Here is a 15,367-nt window from a genome sequence, read left to right as displayed (position 1 = left end):
TCTCTTAATTAAAAAAAAAAACCTGCTTGGTGGGTATGGTGGCTCACACCTATAATCCCAACACTTTGGGAGGCCAAAGTGGGCGGTTCACTTGAGTCTAGGAGTTTGAGACCATCCTGGGCAACCTGGGAAGACCCTCATGTCCACAAAAAATACAAAAATTAGCTAGGTGTGGTGGTGCACACCCGTAATCCCAGTTACTCAGGAGGCTGAGGTGGGAGGATTGCTTGAGCCTGGGAGATAGAGGTTGCAGTGAACCAAGACTGCACCACTGCACTCCTCCCTGGATGACAGAGCAAAACTCTGTCTCAGAAAAATAAATTTTAAAAATGTAAAACAATAAAAACTGCTTAAAACATATTCAAAATAAATCTTAAAAACAAACTTTGGATAGAACGTTTTAAACTTTCCACCAACATTTAGGGGGAAAGCTAAACAGATTATTTATTTTTATATAAATTAAGATGCAACCAGTTTTACAGTAAATATGCCCTTAACAGCAAGGACATATTATCCTGATGTTAAACATGCTTGACAAAGAGAAAATTCCCACTGTTCATTAATTTCATGTATATAAAAATATGATCCAAACAATTTTAAAAGTGCCTTCATTACCTTCATCAAACATTTCATAGGTGCCTTCGTTAGCTATCTCATCATTCTTCTGCTGTATGCACCTCAGCACATACGGGCTTGGTTTCTCAGCTACATTATTAGCTTACATTTTCAATTTATTGCTCAGTAAATATGCCCTTTGGCTATTTCACGGGTCTCAGAGATATGTCAGGATTGTGTAAACTTGATCCAAGGATGAGATATCTACATCCACAGCTGAGAGTCAATAAATGTTGACTGACCTTAAATAAATTTTTGCAGGTTTAAGTTTACCTTTTATTGCAAATATATTTAAAGTACAGAAATTAAATGATACAAATTCTATTTACTACTGGAATTTAGTGCTACAAAGCCCTGCTAGTCTCTGAGATTATTTTGAAAGGCTGAAAGAAATATCATAGTTTGGAAAAAAATGTTTTTTGAAGACAGAAAGCGTTAACAGCTTGATAAATATTTAAAAGGTAAACCTTATATGAAAGACCAAATACAGAAATAGAAAATAGAGGCACAAACAATAGAGATATAAATAATAAAGCTATAAATAAATAACTAGAAAGCTTTTTCAAAGGACAATTTAAATGTTTAATGAAATAAACATCTTCATAAATGACATGCAAAGAAACAACACACACACACACACACACACACACACACACTGGGGTAGGTAAAAGTTCATATTTTGTTTCCTAATTCGGTCTGTGTCAGTGATTTAAACAAATAATAAACTTGTATTAGAGGACTTTGGAGTGTGGAGTGCATATATTTGCATAAATGTGCATGTATGTATGTATGAATAATTTTTACCTATTCTTTTAAAAAACTATATTTTTAACCCAGTTGTATCATGCATTTATTGTGAAGTTTCTAAATTCTTAACTGTTAATACTGTAATAAATATTTTAGATAATTCTAAACTACATAGTAATTTACTCATTTAAATCACTTTTGCTCACGTATTAGATCACTAGGATCCTTTAATGGCATCCAAGTGTGCAGCATGTGGTATATCATCATCCCTTTAGATTGACAACAGCCCACGAAGTCATTATTACAATGTTTCACAATTTTCTTCTTTTCTACTCATCTGATATACAATTATACTTACTTTCCAATTGTGAATCTATTTTATGAGTATATAACCTTTATATTATGGTATTTAACTCACATAATGACAAGTAATATTTTATAGTGCCAATTAAATTTATTAAAAAACTAAGATACACAATTCTTAATTATGGGTAAGTACTGTAAAATATACCTTTTATTCTTCAAATACAATGACAGATTTTTTTTTCTTCTTATACTACTAATTATAATTACTTTTTATTTTATTCTTTTGTAGCAAAGGAACAAAAAATAAATAATTTCACATTTCTTGTTTTAAGCATCCAAGCAGAATAAAACTATTAAGTTGGAAAGGGCACATAAAATATTTTTGTTGTGTCTTGAAATTTTTTTAAAAAGAGAAATAGTTGAGGGTAAATGATTTCAGATAATCCGTTAATGTTTGAGCATGAATATATCAGCACCAAATTAAAATGCAAAAAATGACCTAAAATTAACATCAGCATGAGTAACTCAGAATCTTTACTTAAAATAAAACATTGTCAAATTTATTTGGTGTGATATACATTGAGAGGCTACTGTGGACATTCAGAGAAGCAGCAGAATTTGAATTAGGGAAACCGAACACACAGTGAGTTGGGAAATCTATGAAGGACTCCAGAAACATGACATTGTAGAAAGATTTTTGAGATGTAGAGAAGGGGGTATGTTTTTAAGCCCTTCTTTCTCCACTTATGACTATATACAATGGGGGTATTTCTCTTCAGAACTCACTCACTCACTCACTTGTTTCTCTTTGAACTTCTTTCTACATGTGGATTCTGGGACACCAGGTGCTTTTCCCACATTGGCTAATCATCAGTTCTTGTCACTCAACTCAGACATTTAGTTTGAAACATCAAGAGGCTTTTTCCTGGGCCTCCATCTATATTTTCCCTAAGTGATGTGATGTGGTTCAAGGCTTTGCTTATCATCCATCAGCTCAGGAATTCCAAATTTATATCTCTAATTTTAACCTCGCCTTTAATTCTAGAATCATATAATCAACTGCTGTCTTGGAATATCCACATGAATATATAATTGTCAGCTTTATGCCACTATCAAAATAAAAGTCATAATTTTCATCCCAAATCTCCATCCTCTCAATGCATCAGTAAATCATGCTATTATACAACTCCTACAAACCGGAATCCTACAGCTCATTCTTGATTCCTTCCTTTCATTTCCCAAAATTTACCATCAGCAAGTTCCGTCAGTTCTGTGTCCAGGTTCTATCTTAAATCCTTTTGCTCCTTGTTTCCTTTACTGTTACCACTTTGTCCCAACTGTCATTTTTTTTTCTCCTGGGCTACTTCAATAGCCTTCTTACCGGACTCCTGATTCCAGAATTTGACCTGTGCAAATGATTCACCACTCAGTGGCCACTCCCTTTCTAAAATCTCTTCAATGGCTTCCCCTTACATGTATAATACAAAGCAAATACACTGGTTTGGCTCCTTGGTTCCACATAAACTGTCCTGTGTAGTTCTTCCACTTTATCTCTCCCCACTCACTTTCTATATCTCATTTAGTCACATTGACCTGTGCTTTGCTTTGTTTGATTTTTTAAGCTCACAACAGGCAAGCCCTGACTCTACCCTGAGCTGGTTCATTTCAGTCTTTGAATGAAGAGGTCTTCCTTGAACACTCTACCCTGGAGTGTTCAGAGGCCTTCCTTGAACACTCTATCCTAATTATTTATCTGGATGATTTCCTTTTCTCTATTATATCTACCTTCCTGTTTTCTTCATAGCATTTGTCACAACTTGTAAAAATCCTATGGGTTTGATTTTTCATTTGTTTATTATTATCTCTCCTCCCCAGAATGGAAGTTCTTTGAGGAAAGTAACCTTGTTTATATGGCCAACTCTTCCACCCTGGGAGAATTTCCTGGAATGCCATAAGTATAGAATAAACATTTACTTCACCATTACAACCTTAGTTTATTCATTAGCTGAGAGGAAGGAATGTCTACCTCCTAGTGTTCTTAGGAAAGCTAAATTACATATTGTGGGTATTAGGTATTATGACAGGATCGAGAACATGGGGAATACTTTGGGAATATGATACACAAACCCCAGAGTAAGCAGCCATGATCATGGCTGATTATAGAAACCTGGCATCTGTAGATCCTAGGGTAGTTCCAGGTTGATATAGGTCATTGCTTGGCATATGATGGGTAAGAAAATTTTCTTATTTTTAAATAATTTTTAAAAAGGCAAATGATATTTCATGATATATAAAAATTATATGAAATTCAAATTTCAGTGCACATAAAGTTTTGCAGAACACAGACAAGTTCTATTTGCATCTTTTCTATGGCTACTTTCTTGCTCCAGCAGCAGCATTGGCTAGCTGTGACAGAAATCCTGTAAACCAGACTGGGATGTCACGTACAAATGGATTATATCAACTCATACCTATGTTTCCATAACGTATGGTGCTTTATTCTAACTTTGTTGATACAGAACCTGAACTTAGCAAATGACATCTGAGTCTTATTCTGATTTCAGTGCCCAATCTGTCTCTATATGTCACTTAATATGATTTTCACCTCAACCATATGAGATAACATTATTAATAGGTCATATAACTCATAAAAGACAGAGCCAGAATTCAGCTTCTGATCTATCTGACTCCAAAGTCTCTTCTTTCATGATTATCTATTAAGTATGTGCTCATTCAATTTGTTCTTTCCTACTCATAGATGTGAATACCGGTTTTCTACCAGCTGGTTGTTAACAGTGCTTAGGACATTCTGGGCAATTTAGCTTAATAGTTAAGAAAATTGTTAAAGATCTCCAGGTGATACAAAGGAGTCAATCATTGCAGGTTATAGGTTTGATAAATATACAGAAAGTCCTAAAGCACACTCAGAGCACAACTCCATGAGCCCATGACTCAAATGGCCGACCTGCACTGAAGAAGCCTGATCATCTAAGATGATTGGTGGTTTTAAAAGATAGAAACTGCCACCTACGTGTAAGGAAGAAGATAGATGCAGAAGATAAGGGAGGATCCCCAGAGAATCTCTGGCCTGCCCCACAAGTGTTTATATGAGATGCTTTTGTGCAGATGAGGGAACCTGCCCAGGTCCTTGTCTGGACATGCTCACAACCGACTGGGGGCCCACCTGTGCACTGGGAGACTAGGGTGTGGCCACTGGGTATTTGCACCTTACACAGCAGGGAGGAGCCTGGCCTCTTCAGTTGATGTGTGTTGTGGCCTGGTATTCAGCCTACGAGGTAGAAGCCTGTTGGCAGGACCCCTTTTTCTCTTCACTGAGATCTTTCTTTATCAAATTCTGCACTCCTCATCTTTCAGTGTGTCTGCATGCCTAATTTTTCCTGATCATATGACAAGAACATGGATTTTAGCTGAACTAAAGAGCAAAAAATCCTGCATCTTAACTACTTAGGCAGCATGACTTCCAAAGGTTTTATAAACAAGCAGTAGAAAATGGCTTTTAAAATATCAGATGATTTTCTGAAAGTTAGGAACAGGAATGTCTAACCTTTGCTTTCCTATCTTCCCACCTAGATTAAATCATATGCATGAAGATTTTCTGGCCTTTCCTCCTGCCACAGAGATTCATAGGCTCTGTATCAGAATACTCTTCTAAGACCACTTCCTGCACACTGATATAGCATATCAGGTAGACCGGTTCATTTTCACATCCATTTCTCTCTCAGCTCCTTGAGAGTAAATACATCTGTGGTTTGCACTTATAGGACAAGGCCGATCATTTAGCTTTATATATGTGTTTTTCATTTCTTCAATGTCAAAAACCCAGTTCTGACCTGAAACGATATTATTTTTTCAGCATTAGAAAGTATCTTATAACAAGTTAATCTTATCAGGTTACAGAGAAAACTGAAATAAATTGACTGCAAGCAGAGATGAGCTGAGCAATGCTATAAAGGCCAAGATGAAGGACAATTTCAAAAGATGTTAGATGCATATTATAGGTTTTGAATCATCTCCTCTCAAGATAGATATATTGACCTTCCAGACCCCAGTACCTCAGAATGTGACCTTATTTGAAAACAAGTTCATTATAGATATAGTTAAGATGAGGTCTGATGGGCATAGGGCGTGTCCTTAATCCAGTGTAACTGGCATCCTTAAGAGCAGAGGGCCATGTGAAGACACAGACACACAAGGAGAATGCCATGTAATGACAAAGGCCCAGGTGGAATTATACAGCTGAAGTCATGGAAATTTCAAAATTTTCCTGAAAACCACTAGAAGCTAGGAAGAGACAAAGGAAGAAAACCTGAGGAGCGTGGCCCTGCCAATACCTTTATGTCACACTTCTCATCTCCAGAATATGAGACAATACATTTCAGGTATTTTGGGCCACTTAGTTTATGACACTTCGTTATGGCAGCCCCAGGAAAGTCATACAGGAGGGATGGGTAATTAGGAAAACAGAAGAAAGTAGAAAAACAAACAGTCTGTAATGCAGAATATATATGTATATATAAATAGTTTTTTATTTTTTATTTATTTATTTATTATTGAGATGGAGTCTCATGCTCTGTCACCCAGGCTGGAATGCAGTGGTGCTATGTCAGGTCACTGTAACCTCTGCCTCCAGGATTCAAGCCATTCTCCCACCTCAGCCTCCCAAGTAACTGGGACTACAGGCACACACCATCACACCTGGCTAATTTTTGTATTTTCAGTAGAGACAGGATTTCACCATGTTGGCCAGGATGGTCTCAAACTCAAGTGATAGACCCGCCTCATCCTCCCAAAGTGCTGAGATTACAGTCATGAGCCACTGCACCCAGCCTTATATTTAATGACAGTGTTAATACCAATAAAATAACTGTCATTGTCAGAGGACACTCCAGCTGTCATTGTACAATCCGGCACAGGTTTCATACATTACATCCTTCAATTCACTCAACAGATCAGTGGACTGATATTACAAGGGGTGTGCAGGTAAACTTTAACAATGGATAATTTGGAGAGCTCAGGGGGATCCCTAGATGAGCATTTGCTAGTTTCTGTGGTGTTACTGTTCCCACCATGACACATTGAACATGGCCTCAAGTGGTTCATAAAAGTCCCCCTAAATTTAACACTTATTCTCACTGGTCAGTGTGAACTGGTTATATCATACCAGGGGATAGTATTAACCCTCTCTATTTAATTGATAAGTAAACTAAATTTGTCATGATTAAATAACTCGCCCAAGAGAGCATGAGTGTCAAAGGTGACAGCCCAGTGACATGTAGAGACAGATTGGGCACTGAAATCAGAATAAGACTCAGATGACATTTGCTAAGTTCAGGTTCTGTATCAACAAAGTTAGGATAAAGCACCATATGTTATGGAAACATAGGTATGAGTTGATATAATCCATTTGTGCGTGATATCTCAGTCTGGTTTACAGGATTTCTATCACAGCTAGCCAATGCTGCTGCTGGAGCAAGAAAGCAGCCACAGAAAATATGCAAATAGAACTTGTCTGTGTTCTGCAAAACTTTATGTGCACTGAAATTTGAATTTCATATAATTTTTATATATCATGAAACTGACTAGAGATAGGCTCCAGGAGATCACAGATTCACCCACAGCCTGTGACAACCATGAAAGTTTGTTCTGGGTGTCCCTGTGGTCTAATTGTCAGCAGCATCATTTTGACCACGGGCACAGTATGTTTTGCTTTTCTATGTAATAAATGTACAGAAAAACTCACAATAACTTATCTCAAAAAAGAAATAAAAGTACATTGCTGACATTATTGATACATTACACTTGGTGGGGTCCAGCAAAGCCAAGGAAAATCAGATCATATGCTTCTGGCAGGACTTCAATTCTGTCCCAATTTCCTTATCTGTCTGCAAAACTTGTTGGAGTTTGCAGCATTTTCCTTCATATAACTCAGGTGCTATTCCACACGAAAGCACACATCACCTGGGAATATCAGTGTCAGAATGGTGTGATAACATCCTCTGTGAACTCTCATTTATAGCTTCTGCCACACATTGAACCCCTGAGAGTTATGCTATTATGAAGTAACTTGGGCTGGACAGTAAATTCAATAATCATAATCATTGCCACCCCATCTATCCCAACAAACGTAGTTAAACAAAAATGATGTGATTATGAACACAGCTTCAAGAAAAGTCTCAAGATCCCCTGCCATCCAACTGTAGTTCCTAAGCAACCCCGTTCAGCCATCATAGAATGTCTGAATAACCACTGGTCCTTGATTTGGCACTGAGCCTATATTTAGGGAGCAAAGCATTTTTGCTACATGATTAAATTAGATCTTTTACTGAATACTGATGTTGGCTATTTAAAAACTTATTACTATAGCTTCAGATCAACTTCTTGTTCATACTCAAGGATGGGTGTTAAGAAGAAAACAACAGAGAAATAATGTTTCAGAAGACATCTGTCTTATCCTGTTGTGTGCTATTACAACAAAAAAACCTGAGGCTGTGTAATTTATAAAGAACAGAAATGGATTTCTCACCATTCTGGAGGTTGGAAAGTCCAAAATCAAGGCACCTGATTTGGTCCAGTGAGGGCCTTCTTGCTACATCCTCACATGGAAGAAGGCAGAATGGCAAGCTGGCCAAATGTTGTGTGAAGTCTCTTTTAAAAGGGCCTTAATTCCCAGTTGAGAGAGCAGACCTCTTGGCTTAATCACCTTGGAAAAGCTTCACTTGCTAATCCTATTATATTGGCAACACCTGAATTTTGAAGCAACTCTTATTCAAACCATAGACACACCATTTCTTTTACTTTCAATAGGAAGTCTGGTGCGGGGACTTACATGCAATTGTTATATTTATTAGAATCTGTGAACCATCTATTACTGAATTTCATTTCTTTGTTTTATGATAAAAATAATATAAGAGCCTACAGTATCACTGTATACATTACTACACATAGTTAATTTTCCAGTTCAGGCAGGAGTCATCAGAAAACCTAAAAGAAACCCTGTACAAATCATCAGGAGAATAAATGGTTTCAAAATCTTTACATTTTAATAGACGCCAGGAAAATACCCTTGCTTCAAAATACCAATTTCCAACTTCTGGTAGAGATTAAGAGTTCTAAGCTGTCAATGACAATTAGAAGGAGAAAAAGAAGCTAAAGTGTATGACTGTCAAAAGGAGAAGATTAACCCCGGTTCATAAGTTTACTCTAGTTTGCACAGAAAGATCAAATGACGAGGCCCCGAACCATTCTAAGCAACAAGGAAAATATAACATGATTGGTCCTTTGTTGTGAAGGCAAACAGATCCAATGACTCCTACATAGCAAGTGCACAAGTAGGATTCATGAAGATAAGCAGCAGCTTACACTCACTGGACCTGCGGAAGATGCCCTGCACTCTCTTTCATGGAAGCACTAGGATGCTTGCATCACTCAATTCTTGTCATTTCTAGCACTTTGTAATTTGTAATTAAATGCACACTTCTGTTAGTTTTTTTTTCTCTGTCCCTCTGCTTACAGTGGTGTTTTATTCATCTTTGCAAAGCTAATACTCTCTATGGAGTCATGTGCCTTTAAAGGAATGAATGAAGAATCGAAGCTTTTGGTAACAATAATCTTGAAAATGATACTGTTACTCTTACCTTTTTAGAGACAATTGTGTTATTTCTTCTAAAATGCTGATAGCTACGATTTATTAAGCCAGAAATTTTGCTTTATCTTTTGTCCTCACAACCAACCTACGTGACAGGTGTAATATTTGGAAACTTTTACTAATAAACTAAAGCTTCTAATCATAGAACTGTGAATTACTTATTCTAGAAGTAATAATCAGATTGGGCATCATTTTTAAAAGCTTCAATTCTGGACTCAAGTAATAATTGGTCAGGCACAATGGATCATTTCTGTAATTCCAGTGCTTTGAGAGGCTGTGGCAGGATCACTTGAGGCTGCGAGTTTGAGACCAGCCTGGGCAACATAGAGAGACCCCATCTCTACAAAAAGTAAAATGTTAGCCAGCTGTGAAGGCATGCTCCTCTACTCCTCGCTACTCAAGAGGCTGAGTTGGGAAGATCGCTTGAGCACAAGAGTTCAAGGCTTCGAGGTTGCAGTGAGCTATGGCCATGCCACTACACTCCAGCCTGGGTGACAAAGCAAGACCTTGTCTCTTAAGAAAAAAAAAAAATTAGTGGCTCCATTCCTCACTGGCATGACCCTGAACATCATGTTAGAGAGCAAGACCCTCTATACTTCACTCTTCTTATCTATAAAATATGGAAAGAAAGTGCCTACCTCATCAGTGTTTTATGAACTAAGATAAATAATGCATATAAAACACTTAAAAGTCTGTGCCTGGCTCTGGCACAAAGTAAATGCCAATACATGGAATTACTCTCTATTTAATGTGCACGTTTTCCCAACTGAAAACAACTTTCCATTTTTCCTTATGAAAAAAAAAAGAGGAAAACACTTAGCAAGGAGAGGATTCCTTACTCATCAATGTGTTGTCTGTGGCTGGAAGGGCTGAATACTATACTTGTGAAAAACCACAAAGAATTATGCTCTCAACATTGACTGAGGGGGGGAAGAGAATTATGCCCGACTATACAACTACCTGAAAAGGAAGGCCTGGAAGACATGGTCACCTTGAGCCTTTACAGAGGAATTCACCCAATCTTTCCTCATTCTTGAAATTGAGGTGGGCCATCTGAGACCATTCAACTCTCCTCATTTTCAGAAATAAGCTGTTCCATTGTACACAGTTAGAGAAATAAAAGACAGCTGTCAAATAATATCTCCATATCAAATAGCAAGATGCACAATGATCGCAAAAGAAGAACAATTAGCCTTTGTCTGAAATCTACAGGTTGCCACCGCAGATTGAGCTGGCTCCACAGGCTCATGGATTCAGGAAGATTAGTTCATTGTTATAGGTCTCTTGTTGCCATAAAAGCACCTGGTAATGTACAGCATTTTTCGAAAATGTTATCAAATACTTGGCTGGTTTCTTTGTGGATCAATGAGTAGTCTGGCTCGCACAGAAAAAAAGCATCACTTCGTTATGAGGAAGTGCATTCTGGGTTGGGCTTGGCATGGCTTTAGTCTTAAAGCCAACCATCTCTGAAAACGTCAAATGTTCTTCTTGTGAAAAAGCAAATGTCTGTAGGCAAAAGAGGGGTTATAACAAGAAAACAGGAGAGGAAGGAGAACTTGGGGAAGAGATGACATATTATGAGCTGCCTTAATGCAACCAACGTCCCGGTGTTCTGTGGCCTGCATTCCTTTGACAAGGCCTGCTCAGGCAGCCCATGACCTCGATTCATTCTTCTGATGTTGATGTCATCTTAACCAGAAGCCAGATCTTGATTTCGCCTATAAAATGTATCCGGCTTTTGTTTCTGCCAGGAACCACAGTTTCCATTTTGTTTTTGAACTCAGTGGATCTCTTGTATTTTCTTTTCCAGGACTATCCCAATTTGACAAAACATGAATTTGAGGTTTTTACTAAAAAGTGAGTGTTTGAACAGTTCAGTTCATCTGTCTACAAGATTATGATCAATCAATTTTCAAACTTGCCAGCAATTTATATGCTTTTTAAGACCATATGTATCCTAGAACCATATGGAAAGAACCGTGTCTGTGTATGAGAATATTTTGTCCTTTGCCTTTAAATGCTCTTTGTAAACCCACAAATATTGAGAAAATAAACAGCACAGATGCTATCTTTAACAGAGTACTTACTTCCACATTCAAAATATCTTTTAGAGGACACTCTATTAAATGAAAACAAGGCTTACACTCATTTGACATCCACAGAAAGGGTATTATAGCATGTGACGTTCCCTTGGTATTCCTAGACAATTAATCTTAATTTCCTTTACCAGTTAAGAACATTTTATTTAAATGAGTCACAGCTCATCTAGTGTTCATTTTCAGTTGGTAAAAGATGTAGATATTGCTTTGGTCAAATATGGAGTCCCTGTGACTTACAATTAAACTGATGATTTCTCTTTGTCTTCCTTTGCTTTATAGGAGCCAAAACTAATGCAGTTCCATCTCTCCTTAATGGGCAGAAGAGCTACACTGTTTCTGCTGCACCTAGAGATAAAACTATTGGTTTTGGAGTACCATCACTGAGTCCAGGTCTCATAACTTTTTTTTTTTTTTTTTCTGAGATGGAGTTTCGCTCTTGTTACCCAGTCTGGAGTACAGTGGCGCGATCTCGGCTCACTGCAACCTCCGCCTCCTGGGTTCAGGCAATTCTCCCGCCTCAGCCTCCTGAGTAGCTGGGATTACAGGCACACGCCACCATGCCCAGCTAATTTCTTGTATTTTTAGTAGAGACAGGGTTTCACCATGTTGACCAGGATGGTCTCAATCTCTTGACCTGGTGATCCACCCCCCTCGGCCTCCCAAAGTGCTGGGATTAAAGGCTTGAGCCACCACGCCTGGCCCATAACTTAAAAAAAAATTACTAAATTAAGGGGAATAGAAGCAGTGAAAGTCAGAGTAAATATGGGGTTCAAAGTTGCAAGCAATTCACTTTCTCTAAACGTGACTGCTCATTTGTTTTTGAAAAAGCTACCCAAACCAGCACTTTAAATATTAGAACACAGACTTCAAACATGAACTTTTTTATGGGAAGGTGGAGAGAGTATTATTAACCTGAATGCAGATATTTTAGAATGACACATTTGGTGCTCTCTTTAGTAATACAAATTTTTTTAGGTAAGCTTGAGAAACATAGCGAGACCTGGTCTCTACTAAAAAAAAAAAAAAAAAAGGAAGAAAAGAAAAAATTAGCAGGGCATGGTGGCATGTACCCACGGTCCCAGCTACACAGGAGACAGGGAGGAAGATCCCTTGAGCCCAGGAGTTCAAAGCTGCAGTGAGCTATTATTGTACCATTGCATTCCACACCATAATACAATAGCCAAGGACCTTAACTTCCTTGGCTATTGTATTAAGCTATTATTATTGTCTTCTTGTCAAGTTGCTATTTACTTCTCAGGTGTAGCTAGATGCCTGAAATTTCACATGGAGGATCCCAGCATTTCTTTCTTTCTATGCTTGGGGAGTTCCACAGCCCCTAAGAGGGGCTCCTGTTCTGTCTGAATTAGAATCGTCTGGGGGCTTTTAAAATACATCCAAGCCCATGCAGCACCTCTGGAGGTTCTGAACCCTTGAGTCTGATGGGTGTGAACATCTGCAAGTCCAGATTCTGAAGGACCATGGATGGCCAGCCTGAAGAATTGCTGCTGGCTAAGGAAATTTCAGTCAGAGTTTCCCACTTGGATCTCCAGTGTACCTATGAACTGGCACATGAAGTAAAAGCCAACACCCCAAATTTTAACTAAACCCTCAATCACCCATCCCCACAAACTCCAAACCAATAGCAGCTTCAAGTAGTAAAGTGGGCAAAGCTGTTAAGCCTAAAGTTACCCCAAGCTGTGGGAATGAAGGAGTATTCCATTGTGAATAAAAACTGAAATGAGAATATTAAGATGAGAGCTCTTAATTACTTGTCTGAGTCTGTTCTTGTGACTGAAAGCAACCAGAAAGGTCAAGGCTTTGTCTGAAGTTTCATCTATGGGAAAGTTTGATCATTAGTTGTTAGGTCTTAGACCAGAGTTATTTATTCATGTCTTTTGCCATTGCACATAGAGGAAGAATGTCTGCTCTCATTTCAGTATTCAACAGGACTTCTGTAAGAATCAACTAGGTATCTGTAGAATCTGAGAAATGATGCTATTGCCTCACAAAACAATGAAAACCAAACCATATTAGGTCCTGATGTTTGACTCAGTGTATTATTTAACAAAACTTTGAGGAAATTCCTGAGTCAGAGTAGAGACAGTGGAAACCAAAAGAAGCCCTAAGGCATTGGGGAAATTACTGATAGAAGTCATGATAAGAAACAGATACCAAGGGTCATAAAAATCTAAAAATGTAACCAACTAAGCAAATAAATGTGATGGTTGGCCGAAGACAAGATTCTTGTGCTCTGGTCCCCTTTCCTGTTGTTCAGAGGATTCTGGCTGGGCATGGGGCCATGGGTGGGGATGGGGAAATGTGTGGGGAAGGGTCAGGATCATTTTCTATACATGCATATTCAGTGATATCATTTTCTTTCAAAAATTATCTATTATAGTGTATAAATTTGAAATATTCAAATGTTTATATTCAGGTTTTTTTTTAATTTTTTATTGCATTTTAGGTTTTGGGGTACATGAGCAGAACATGCAAGACAGTTGCGTAGGTACACACATGGCAGTGTGTTTTGCTTCCTTTCTCCCTTTCACCCACATTTGGCATTTCTCCCCAGGCTATCCCTCCCCACCTCCCCCTCCCACTGGCCCTCCCCTTTTCGCCCTAATAGACCCCAGTGTTTAGTACTCCCCTCCCTGTGTCCATGTGTTCTCATTTTTCATCACCCGCCTATGAGTGAGAATATGCGGTGTTTCATTTTCTGTTCTTGTGTCAGTTTGCTGAGGATGATGTTCTCCAGATTCATCCATGTCCCTACAAACGACACAAACTCATCATTTCTGATTGCTGCATGATATTCCATGGTGTATATGTGCCACATTTTTCCAATCCAGTCTATTATCAATGGGCATTTGGGTTGATTCCAGGTCTTTGCTATTGTAAACAGTGCTGCAATGAACATTCGTGTGCATGTGTCCTTATAGTAGAACGATTTATAGTCCTTTGGATATATACCCAGTAATGGGATTGCTGGGTCAAATGGAATTTCTATTTCTAAGGCCTTGAGGAATCGCCACACTGTCTTCCACAATGGTTGAACTAATTTACACTCCCACCAACAGTGTAAAAGTGTTTCTTTTTCTCCACATCCTCCCCAGCATCTGTTGTCTCCAGATTTTTTAATGATCGCCATTCTAACTGGCGTGAGATGGTATCTCAGTTTTGTTTTTAAGAAAAATGAATTGCCTTTGATCTGAATCACGAAAATCCTAATATAATTGTTTTCTTTTCTAGCATTTGTAGTTTAGGGTAGTTTATTTTAATTTTCATTTCTGTGCCCAGTGTAGCTACTCGGAAGGTCTTTAGAATGTCTAGGCTGAGGAAAAAGTAACCTTTATAAAATGAGATGGAATCAATAGTAATGTCATAGATCATTTCAAATGCTGAATTTTTTTAAAACATACACCAGAATATTAATTTATTCTTAATAAGAAAGGCAAATTAAAATAGCATTTTAACCTCTCAGACTGGCAAATAATATGAACTGTTAAAACAAAAACAATAAGCTTAAAGTAAATAAATGAGGGAAGGATACAAATAAAAATCATATAGAAAAGGAAATACATATTGAAAAGACCATGCCAACATTTTCATATATTAATTGGCAATGTTGATAATATTTTTTTTTTTTGCAAAAAAAATCCAGTGAAGCCCAGGCAATCAAGGTCATTGCATCACTCGAAAACTTTCCATTTTCTTAAGAATGAGGAAAGATAACAAGTATGGATCCAGAAATAGCAGATGTAATGAGACAAGAGTGCTTTTCCTGTCCAAGGATGGAAACCTCTCCCAGGCTTTTGTAATAACATAGTAAATGATAGTTTTAGGGAGCAATGAGTAAGTAGCAGAGAAAACTCTTGAAGGATGTAGTAGTAGCATTGGAACAAGAAAACTGAATGGCAGCAGACAGTTTAGTTAC

The sequence above is a fragment of the Callithrix jacchus genome, chromosome 16 (genome assembly GCF_049354715.1).
Source record: "Callithrix jacchus isolate 240 chromosome 16, calJac240_pri, whole genome shotgun sequence".
Classification (NCBI taxonomy): Eukaryota; Metazoa; Chordata; class Mammalia; order Primates; family Cebidae; genus Callithrix; species Callithrix jacchus.
This window is presented reverse-complemented; position numbering follows the sequence as displayed.